The 12369-nt window shown below is 32.6% G+C and overlaps 1 protein-coding gene across 4 annotated transcripts in view; it reads left to right on the top strand.

Annotated features, from left to right (window-relative positions):
• The window catches only part of LOC143233533 (tetraspanin-9-like), a 106381-nt gene that overhangs the window by 23243 nt on the left and 70769 nt on the right, over positions 1-12369 (top strand). For 2 of the 4 annotated variants that reach the window (XM_076469854.1, XM_076469853.1), the window contains exon 1: positions 9394-10426. The exons of 1 other annotated variant lie outside the window; for it this stretch is intronic. The gene's annotated coding sequence lies outside the window, so the exon portion shown is untranslated. Of the gene's footprint in view, positions 1-9375; positions 10427-12369 lie in introns of those variants that run through there. One more of the 4 variants, XR_013018204.1, reaches the window with a different exon arrangement.

Below are 12369 nucleotides of genomic sequence, written 5' to 3'. Positions count from 1 at the left end.
TGTACACTATGACATGTTGCGCCATCTATCTCCTGCTTCTCTTGATATTCTTCTAATTGTTTTTAACCGGATCTGGCAGAAGAATGTTTTCCCTAATGCCTGGCGCCAGGTTATTATCTTACCTTTCTCTAAGCCTGGGAAAGACCCCAATATTCCTTCGAACTACTGACCAATTGCTTTGACGAGCTATCTCTGTAAGACCTTAGAGAGGATGGTTAATGCTCGTCTTGTTTGGTTCCTTGAATCAAACAACCTCCTCTCGCCCACCCAGTGTGGGTTTCGACGACAGCACTCTACCGTGGACCACCTAATTCGACTTGAAACGTCAATCAGAGAAGCCTTTATCAAACGACAACATCTTGTATCAATATTCTTTGACATTGAGAAGGCTTATGACACAACATGAAGGTATGGCATTTTGCGAGATCTCCATATATATGGGTTACGTGGCCATTTACCCATGTTTATTAAAAAATTTTTAACGGACAGGAGATTCCATGTTCGTGTGGGTTCGACACTTTCCCGTTCTTTTTTACAGGAACTTGGGGTCCCACAGGGCTGTGTTTTGAGTGTCACACTTTTCAGTATAAAGATTAATGCCATCACTGAACAAGTCTCTCTCACTGTTGTAAACAGGCTCTATGTCGACGACTTTCACATCTCGTGTCAGTCGTCGAACATGAGATATATTGAACGGCAACTACAAACTGCCTTTGATCGTGTATTTAAGTGGACCACGGCAAACGGCTTTAATTTATCTCTCTCTAAAATCGTTTGCATGCACTTTTGCCGCCAACGGGGTATTCACCCTGATCCTGAACTCCGTATCGGTGAAGTTTCGCTGCCTTTGGTCCCTGAGACCAAGTTCTTGGGGCTTATCTTTGACCGTAAGCTGATTTTATACCACACTTAAAGCAGCTACAGGTCAAATGCACAAGAGCACTGAACATCCTCCGTGTCCTCTCTACCACCAGTTGGGAAGCGGATTGATGTTCTATGTTAAAGATATATCATGCTCTTATTCGATCGAAACTCGACTATGGATCAATGGTCTATGGCTCTGCCAGACTATCGGCCTTAAAGATGTTGGACCCCATTCATCATCAAAGACTTCGACTCTGCACTGGGGCTTTCTGTACTTCCCCCGTTCAAAGCTTATATGTAGAATCTCATGAACCTTTTCTGCACCTTCGCTGTTTGCAACTGTCTTTACTGTATTCTTCGAAACTTTGTTCCTTACCAATGCATCCCACCTGGGGTTGGTTTTCCTTCCTCGGTGGTCCATACTTTTTCGGAACAGACGATCTGCCATTGCTCCTTTTGGCCTTCGCGACTAGGCGCAATTGGATGAATTGGGTCTGTCCTTGGATAACATTGCAGAATCCACTAGTCAGCCCATCCCACCATAGCTTGTTACAGTCCCCAAATGTGACCTTTCTTTAGGTCATCTGAGAAAAGCAGATACTCCCGATTGGAAGTACCGTCTTTTATTTACTGAACATCTTTTGAACAACATTTCCATTCCAATTTATTCGGATGGTTCCAAATCAGGTGACTCTGTGGGCTCTGCTATGGTTTGTTGCGCGCAGAATCCCCTCTACAGCTTCTGTGTTCACTGCTGAACTGTACGTCATTTCTCTTGCCCTGGATCATATTGAAGCTAAGCAGCACTCCAACTGCACTGCTTATGCTGACTCTCTTAGTTCTCTACTGGCCCTGAAATCGCTTAACGTTGGTTCACACCCTGTTCTTGCTGATATTCAAAATCGACTGGCCTATTTCTCATTAACATCTACTTCTATCCAGTTTTTCTGGATACCAGGCCACGTTGGTATTCGCGGGAACAAGCTTGCAGACACGGCAGCTAAATCTATCTGCTCTGGCACTGTGTCTATTTCGTACATGGACTATGGTCTTGTATTCAAAGCTCGGCTCCGTGCCAGCTGGCAGTCGACTTGGAGTGAGCAACGCGAAAACAAGCTTTTCTAAATAAAACCCTATCTTGGACTTTAGCCGTCTAGCTTCCGTTAGGTTCGGAAGGAGGAAGTTGTTCTAACTAGACTACGCATTGGTCACAGTTTTTTAACTCATCGTTTTCTTTTATCTGGAACTGATGCATCCGTGTGTAGTTTGTGTAACACTCAGATCACTATAAGCCACATTTTACATTGTTGCCATCGTTACGACTCTCAACGATGGCACTATTTTAAACATGTTCTGTCCCAAGGTTTGTCCGTAACATTGGACAGTGTTATTGGTGACGGTGACACTGTCCACCTTGATAAAGTTTTTAGTTTTTTTATCGGCCATTAATCTTTTTAATGTCATTTAAGTGTTTTATATTTCTTCATTACACCTTTTTCATTGTGTTTCCCTTTTAAGAGTCACAATCTCTCTAGTTCGATTTGAAATTAGAAAATGGCCGTAACATTAAATAACTCGACACCAGGACTGGAAAGGCCAACTTCGGGCGACTAACGCTCCTGTTTGAACTACCTATTAGTCGTCCTGGCGAGTTGTTATTAGAATTTTGCTGCATGTCTTTTAACAATTTTATTACTTTACCCTTTGGTAATGGCTGTAATGACACATAACCCGGAACCAGGAATGGAAAGGCCAACTTCAGGTGACTGACGGTGATTCCTGTACATACCTGTTAGTCTTCCTGGCGGGTTATGATAATTACTATTATGCTACAGAAAGCCTTTTATAACTTCTCTTTCTGTAGTTTCTCTCTTAACATTGTAAACTTGATGTCAACATTGGTTTTATTCTATTTATGTTTTTCATTGCTGTTTTGTTTTACCTTCATTTCCTTTTATCAATTTTACTACATTTACTTTTACCTTTTTACTGGACGTTGGTGCAGATAGCCTAGCTGCTTTGTGCCATAAAACACTAAATCAACCAATCAACCTTTCGAACAAGTTACGTTTTCAATTTAGAGGAGGAACAGCGGGTGGACAGTTAATAATTTTTCAATATGAGTGTGAAATCTAAGGAAAACAAAACCGTTTTTAATCAAAACATTTAGAATAAAACATTATTGTTAAATAAAAAAGTGTTTGACTGTTTGTTTTAGAGCAAAGCCAGACGGGGCTATCTTCCGTCCCTACTATAGCGAATCGACCCCTGGACTTTTGCGTTCTAAACACGTAAGCTTACCGTTTTCCCACCTAGGACAAAGATTAAGTGATTGTTTAAAATCGTAATTATGAGGATATGAGGATTACAGCAGGGTCATGATTTTCATATTTGCAACATTAGTCCTAAGGTTTATGATATCCGTGATCTGTAACATATATTAAAATAAGATGTCCTGCTTAGCTTGATACTGGTCTATTGTTAAGCGCAAAGCCACACAAGACATTTCATGGCTGTGTTGTGCCCACCACGAGTATCAAACCCGGTTTTCAGTGTTACGGATTTCCAGACTTACTGCTGAGCCTCTACTATGGTAGGGGGGTACAAATGTTTAGACTACCCCCTGAGCCACTACTATGGTCGTCTTGGGGGTTGGTGCTTATTTTGTATGCATGATCCGCATTCTGTCCACTGTGGGGAATCGAACCTTGGGTTTTAAGTGTTGTAAGTCCGTAAGCCTAATTTTGACTCGCCGAGAGACATAAAAGGGAATAAAAGAAATGTGATGGTTATTTATATTATGTTTCAACTTGTTCCCTTAAGACCAACAAATTGGGTGGGGGTTTCATACTATCACAATTACTCATAAAGTATAAGCTTACATATTTATTATGTACAACTATTTCTGTTTTATGAAATCAAATTACCATCTCCTAAATTCGTAGTCGTGTGTTTGCTACATATCGTGTAAGCCCTCTGTATAATAATGACAAATTTCCGTAGGGCATCTGGTACCACGAAAGCATTGTAAGAGAATTCGTGGCGCCATCTGTTAACGGTCGGATACTGTTTTCTTCTTACCCACAAGAGAAACCAACTACATTCCACCAGTGGTGAATTACCTTCGAATGGTAAAATATTTCGTTAAAAATAGAAATAAAAAACCTAATTACCAAAATTAGAAAAGGAGTGATTCACTAATGAAGAAATACTAGTAATAATTGAAATAGATCAAATTTCCAAAAATGTGACGAGATTCATCTATTAGTAATAATGATAAAATTCGATTATGGCCACTCAGTTTGAAATAAGTTTCTCAAGAAATTACTTTAAAGTAAACTTGTACAGTCAAATATTTAATTTTTTTGTTTGTTAAAGTGTCACAAAAGTACAAAAGTTTCTCTTCTACGGCTTAAACTGTTTTTTTTTTTTTTTAAAACACAGATCGATTGCTTAGATAGCAAGACTATAAATGAAGTATTTTTTTGTGTACAGGAAAAACGCAACTTTATGTGCTGTGCGTTTTATCTTTGTATATGCGGTGATTATTATACATATATAATCACAACCTATTTTTTTTATAACCACGAACATACCACGCAGATTACTCAGTGTTCTAATAATGGCAACATCAAGTAAAATGGTACGTTATAAACTGTACCAGTAATAATAACACAAATAAACTGTGCAAACAGTAACGCAAAATATGAAAACATATTTTTAGCCTTAAGTAAGAATCTCTCACGCGCACTTTTCTGTCTTTTGTATATAAAAAAGGTTTGCATTACTAGTGTTGACATTTCTATCAATGTTGTATTGTTACCGTTGCTATATTTAAAAAGCTTAGAATATTATTGTTGCCATATTTCTAAAAAGTTCACAATATTATTGTTGCCATGTTTCTAAAAAGGTTACAATGCTATTGTTGCCATTTTTAAAAAGCTTACAATACTGTTGATGCCTTCCCTCTAGTCTTACACTGCAAAATTAGGGACGGCTAGCGCAGATAGCCCTCATGTAACTTTGCGCGAAATTCAAAAACAAAACAAATTGGTTGCCATTTTTTAAAACCAGGTTACAATAATGTTGTTGCCATTTTTCATAAAGGTTATAATACTACTGTTGCCATATTTTTAAAAAGGTTACAGTATTATTCTTGACACTTTTGAAAAGCCTACAATACTGTTGTTGCCATTTTTTAAAAAGCTTACAATACTATTGTTACCATTTTTAAAAAAGCTTACAATACTATTCTTGCCATATTTTAAAAAGCTTACAATACTATTCTTGCCACTTCTTAAAAAGCTTGCAATACTATGTGTCCATTTTTAAAAAGCTAACAATATTATTCTTGCCATTTTTAAAAAGCTTACAATACTGTTGTTGCCATTTTTAAAAGCTTACAATAGTATTGTTACCATTTTTAAAATCTTACAATATTATTCTTGTCATTTTAAAAAGCTTACAATACTGTTGTTGCCATTTTTAAAAGCTTACAATAGTATTGTTACCATTTTTAAAAAGCTTACAATACTATTCTTGTTATAATTTAAAAATGCTTACAATACTATTGTTACTATTTTTAAAAAGCTTACAATATTATTCTTGCCATTTTTTAAAAAGCTTACAATATTATTCTTGCCATTTTTTAAAAAGCTTACAATACTATTGTTACCATTTTTAAAAATGTTATAGTACTATTCTTGTTATATTTTTAAAAAGCTTACAATACTATTGTTACCATTTTTAAAAAAGCCATATAACACTATTCTTGCCATTTTTAAAAAGCTTCATTAATACTACTCTTGCCGTATTTTAAAAGCTTTACAATACTATTGTTACCATTTTAAAAACGCTTATTAATACTGTTGTTGCTGCTATATTTTAAAAAAAGCTTACATCACTCACTGTTACCATTTTAAAAGCTTACACAAATACTGTTGTTGCCATTTTAAAGCTTATTAATAGTATTGTTACCATTTTAAAAAGCTTATAACACTATTCTTGTTATATTTTAAAATGCTTTATTAATAATTATTGTTACCATTTTTAAAAGTTTAGAATATTATTCATGCCATTTTAAAGTTTACACACTATTGTTACCATTTTAAAAAAGCTTACAATATTATTCCTTGCCATTTTTTAAAATGTTTACATTATATTATTCTTTGCCATTTTTAAAAGCTTATTAACACTATTGTTACCATTTTAAAAGCTTTATTAACACTGTTGTTACCATTTTTAAAAAACTTTATTAACACTATTCTTGCTTATATTTTTAAAAGTTTACAATATTATTGTTACCATTTTAAAACGCTTACAATACTTATTCTTGTCATATTTTAAAAAAAGCTATTAACACTACTTTTACCATTTTTTAAAAAGTTTATAATACTGTTGTTGCCGTTTTTTAAGTTTACAATAGTATTGTTACCATTTTAAAAAAGCTTACAACACTATTCTTGTTATAATTTAAAATGCTTACAATACTATTGTTACCATTTTTAAAAAGCTTACAATATTATTCTTGCCATATTTTAAAAAAGCTTTATCACTATTATTCTTGCACTTTTAAAAAGTTTGTAATACTATTGTTACCATTTTTAAAAGCCAATCAATATTATTCCTTGCCATTTTAAAAAAGCTTTCATTAATACTGTTGTTGCCATTTTTTAAAAACTTTACAATAGTATTGTTACCATTTTTAAAAATCTTACAATATTATTCTTGCCATTTTTAAAAAGCTTACAATACTGTTGTTGCCATTTTTAAAGGCTTACAATAGTATTGTTACCATTTTTAAAAAGCTTACAATACTATTCTTGTTATAATTTAAAATGCTTATTAACACTATTGTTACCATTTTAAAAAAGCTTCAATATTATTCTTGCCATTTTTAAAAGTTTACAATGCTATTGTTATCATTTTTAAAAGGGTTACAGTAATTATTCTTTGTTATATTTTTAAAAAAAGCCATTAATACTGTTCCTTGTTATAATTTAAAAACGCTTTACAATGTTGTTCCTTTGTTATAATTTAAAAAAAGTTTACAATACTATTGTTACTATTTTTAAAAGCTTCATTAACATTATTCTTTGCCATTTTAAAAAAGCTTCACAATATTATTCTTGCCATTTTTTAAAAAAGCTTCATTAATACTATTGTTACCATTTTAAAAAATGTTATAGTAATTATTCTTGTTATATTTTTTAAAAGTTTACAATACTATTGTTACCATTTTAAAAGCTTCATTAATACTATTCTTTGCCATTTTAAAAAAAGCTTTATTAATACTACTCTTGCCATATTTTAAAAGTTTTATTAACACTATTGTTACCATTTTAAAACGCTTATTAATACTATTGTTGCCATATTTTAAAAAAGCTTACAATACTATTGTTACCATTTTTAAAACGCTTACAATACTATTGTTGCCATATTTTAAAAAAAGCTTACAATACTACTGTTACCATTTTTAAAAAGCTTACAATACTGTTGTTGCCATTTTTAAAAGCTTACAATAGTATTGTTACCATTTTAAAAAAAAGCTTTAATAATATTCTTGTTATAATTTAAAAATGCTTACAATACTATTGTTACCATTTTTAAAAAGCTTACAATATTATTCATGCCATTTTTTAAAAAGCTTACAATACTATTGTTACCATTTTTAAAAAGCTTACAATATTATTCTTGCCATTTTTTAAAAAGCTTACAATACTATTGTTACCATTTTTAAAAGCTTACAATACTGTTGTTACCATTTTTTAAAAGCTTACAATACTATTCTTGCCATTTTTAGAAAGCTTTCAATACTACTCTTGCCATATTTTAAAAAAGCTTACAATACTATTGTTACCATTTTTAAAACGCTTACAATACTATTCTTGTCATATTTTAAAAAAAGCTTACAATACTACTTTTACCATTTTTAAAAAGCTTCCAATACTGTTGTTGCCATTTTTAAAAGCTTACAATAGTATTGTTACCATTTTTAAAAAGCTTACAATACTATTCTTGTTATAATTTAAAAATGCTTACAATACTATTGTTACCATTTTTAAAAAGCTTACAATATTATTCTTGCCATTTTTTAAAAAGCTTACAATACTATTGTTATCATTTTTAAAAAGGTTACAGTACTATTCTTGTTATATTTTTAAAAAGCTTACAATACTATTGTTGTTATAATTTAAAAATGCTTACAATACTATTGTTACCATTTTTAAAAAGCTTACAATATTATTCTTGCCATTTTTTAAAAATCTTACAATACTATTGTTACCATTTTTAAAAAGGTTACAGTACTATTCTTGTTATATTTTTAAAAAGCCTACAATACTATGGTTCACATTTTTTAAAAAGCTTACAATACTATTGTTACCATTTTTAAAAGCTTACAATACTATTGTTATCATTTTTAAAAGCTTACAATACTATTGTTATCATTTTGAAAAGCTTACAATACTATTATTGCCATATTTTAAAAAAGCTTACAATACTATTGTTACCATTTTTAAAAAGCTTACAATACTATTCTTGTTATATTTTAAAAAAGCTTATAATACTATTCTTGTTATATTTTAAAAAGGTTACAATACTATTGTTGCCATATTTTTTAAAAAAGGTTACAATACTATTCTTGTTATATTTTAAAAAGGTTACAATACTATTGTTGCCATATTTTTAAAAAAAGGTTACAATACTATTGTTGCCATTTTTTCAAGGTTGTATTGTTACTGTTGTCACTTTTTTCAAGTTTGCCTTATTGCTCATTAACGTTGGAACAATTTTCGTAGTGGGCAGTGGCGGAGGTGTGTTATAAAAATCATTGAATAAAATTAAAATCCGTTTGTATAATTAGAACCACACCATGTGCAGCATCCATGTACGTGAAGCCAGGGGATGTTATTGCACCCTTAACACCCGTTGTTTCGGCACCCCTCTTTATATTACTCTCGCCACATTTTTTTTTTTTTTTTACCGGGATTTCAGTTAAAAGTAGCGAAATTAACTTTGCATGTAAATTGTCACCATGAACTAAGGTAACAAGCGAGACAAGAGTTGGTAATTAAGTCCTATTTAATTGTTGACAAAATCCCCTTTTAACATTTGAGAGAACTAACAATTCACTTGCTTTATATAAAACACTTGTGTTTAAATTTAGAAAAATATACACAAACTGCGCACTATTACTGAATCACTTCTGCCCTAGCGCAGATTTACTTCTGTTTCTTTTCTGCCAAAAAGATGTTTCAGATTCGTTCATTCACGCTGCCAGAGTCGTCCAGGACGAGTACTTAACTAAATAAATGACACTTTTTTCCGTACTAGTATTCAAAGCATTTATGTACAATCACATACAGTTGTTGAACATTCTTTGGCGTTCTATTAACAACCAAGATTACTGGGTTACATTTCTAACACCCAAGGTGTTTGTGGCAATATACTCTAGAACTGTTTTAAGTTGTAACACCATCGCCAGTACCGTTTATTAATTAATAATACATTCTCTTGATTGGTGGGCTGAGAGGGTAGTTCTAGGTAATTATTTGAGAATGTTAATACACGTTTGTCTTGAAACTCAACATTGTGTCATTTTAAATACAAACACGTGCGAAATCACAAAAGTTGGTTAGAGTAACTTACAAACTTTGAAAACACTACGTGGAATCTACAGATGGACGTGTACTTTTGTAAATAGAGCGGGTTTATTGATAAAGAAATTCGATAGAGAAATATATCAGACAGATTTCTATGTTGCTTATAATCCACCCAATGGGCTGTCTGTTTGGGCTGTGCCCACTATGGGTATCGAAACTCAATCTTTCGCGTCAGAAGCTCTCAGGGAGTTACCGCTTAGCCACTGGAGGCAGATGAATAGATAGCTTGGTTTTTTTTTATAACCAAACAAATACAAGTCGACACTGAATGATAACTTAGGCTTAAGCATTCGCATGTTAAATCAGTTTAGTCTACAATTAGACATCAAAATGGTTCCTCAGATTTGAAGAAAACACACACTAAAGAATGGATAACCACGTTGGTAAGTAGGCAGACAAATAGGTAAATATAAAGCCGTTGCCACTGGGGAGTCTTAATTGAGTTTCGAATAACATTTTGGCTAGTATATTTGAGCTCGTGTTATGTAACAAACACACATTTAGATTCATCTCGAATTAGAAACTCTTCGTAACGCGGTCTGAAGCTTTACTCTCGTAGCTAGGGCTTCACATCACTACGTCACGCTACCCTGGAAACACGTATGTGAAGGACAAGTATACACCAATTTGATCAGCTGAGCGTGCGCAAACTCTTAGCACACCACATGAGAACAAGATCTGTATGTCAGAGACGGTTCTGGTCCAAGTGGGATAAAAGTTTCTACAATTCTGTGCTTATATTTTGGTAGTCGAGTAGTGATTGTTGTAATTATTTTATGTTTTTCGTTGTTTTGAGAAGGAGTCGCGAATTGGTTACACACACATAGGTAGTGGAAGGAGCAATGCTACCTACATAGAAGATACATTGTTATCGTGTTGCAAAACGACCCACGCGTCTGGTGAGTATTACCGATGTGATTGCTATTTTCTTTGTAGTTTCCAAGTGGATAATAATAATAAAAACAATCCGTAACTAACTAACTATATATATATATATCGTGTGTGTGTGTGTGTGTGTGTATAAATTCTGTGTTTTTAATATAGAAGTAAGTAATTAATTTTTTTTTCTGTGAATTTGAACTGTAAACTGTAAGCTCATATTTTAATTTGCGTTTCGGTTCCCTGTGGTTTTCTGGTTAAATAATTTTGCTGGATTGTTCTTGTCGAGAATATGTAATATTGACTGCTGATGACGTAATCAATGCTGATGCTAGTTATTTATAATTTACCAATTGATTTGTAAGTTTATTCTCAACCAATAAGATGCTAAGTTGAGCCCATGGGTTACGGTAGTTTTAAAAACGCAACAAACAATGACGTTATCGATTGAAACCTATGTATAGCACATTTAATCGACTGAATTCTTAAAATCGAAAACTTTCTACAAACTCAAAGTTGTTTTTTAAAGTTTTGAACAAATGTTTTATATTTTCTCTTAGTGTTTCGTACACATAACTATTAGTTGCTTTTGAAACTTCGAAATTGCGAGAAACAAAGCTAAAAATAAAACATAACCCGACAAATTACTGTCATTATACGTTTAAAGTAACAATTATAGCGTATATTTATACACAAGTTTCCAAATGTATAACTTTGCGCATGCACAGTGGACACTACTTGGTTGTTAAGACAACGGCTATGGTAAATATTCCTATTAGAACGAATTCGTAAATTTCAGTCCTACTAATATAGAGAAAGAACGCAGGTCAAGAAAAAATATTTTTAAAGTTTACGCGAACATGAATCTGACGTCTGTCTCAGTCGTGTTATTTCGCCGTGATATTCTATTGCAAATTTGTTGATAAAATAGTGCATGGGACACTTACGTTGTAGGTATTTTCAATATCCCATAGTTCTGGTAATGAGGTCTGTTTCTTTCAAACAAAAGCTGCTGTTGTTAATGATTTTATTTCGACAGCTAAAACTTATCTACAGTTTTAATATAGAATATATTCAACGTTCTTTGAAGTTAAACATGTGTAAAAGGTGGGCGTTTAATTTCACTAAGTTATATACCTTAAAATCATACTTAATTGTGTTTAAACATCGCTTTATTGCGATAAAATAGATTTTTCCTGTAATGTTAAAACTACAATTTGAACGTAAAAATTCCTTCACTCACAGCATTAAATGGTATTATAACGCAAAGACAATTATTTTTAGTTTGAACAATTGCCTTAAGAATTAAACATCTTTTTTAAACTTTCACTGACTTTTAGCTTTATATTCCTTTCCATACGAAGCAGATCTCACGAACACAAAATGGGAATGAAAAAAATTATAGACGAACTGGATGGTCAACTGATCATTCCGCGTTAATAAGAAGTGCTTATTTTTTTCTCTCTAGATCTTAACACTCGTCAATTAACTACAAAACCAAATGTATGTAGCAGCTATATATAGTATTATACGCACTAACAATCTACATATGTTTCTTGTCAAACGTTATACTATTTAAATATAACAGCAATCTATAATTCAAACTACCGCTTGTCATTGATCTACATTGATTTCGGGTAATTCCACCTAGTATTAGTAATCGCAGATGAGGCCCAGTCGAAAGAGCTAGATCAAAGCTGTTAGAATGGTGCGGCGTGTGGTGTTTCTAGCTGATTTTAATCATCGCGCGAACCTATACTGATATATGCTTTGAATAATATTTAGCAAGGATACTGCTAATTTATTTCTCTGAAATGTTTACCAGCAAATATATTTAATACTTTAAATGGGAAGCCCAATATAATTTACTCCCCTCCTCACTTGTCACCTCGAATTCGATCGGGTTCAGGAGATTCCGCCCGTTGCAATATTATTCAAATCCTGTCTAAATACAGGCTCAAAA

Source organism: Tachypleus tridentatus, chromosome 12 (genome assembly GCF_004210375.1).
Source record: "Tachypleus tridentatus isolate NWPU-2018 chromosome 12, ASM421037v1, whole genome shotgun sequence".
In the NCBI taxonomy this organism is placed as follows: domain Eukaryota; kingdom Metazoa; phylum Arthropoda; class Merostomata; order Xiphosura; family Limulidae; genus Tachypleus; species Tachypleus tridentatus.
Note: the sequence above shows the minus strand (reverse complement) of the source record. Positions and strands in the feature narration are given on the sequence as shown.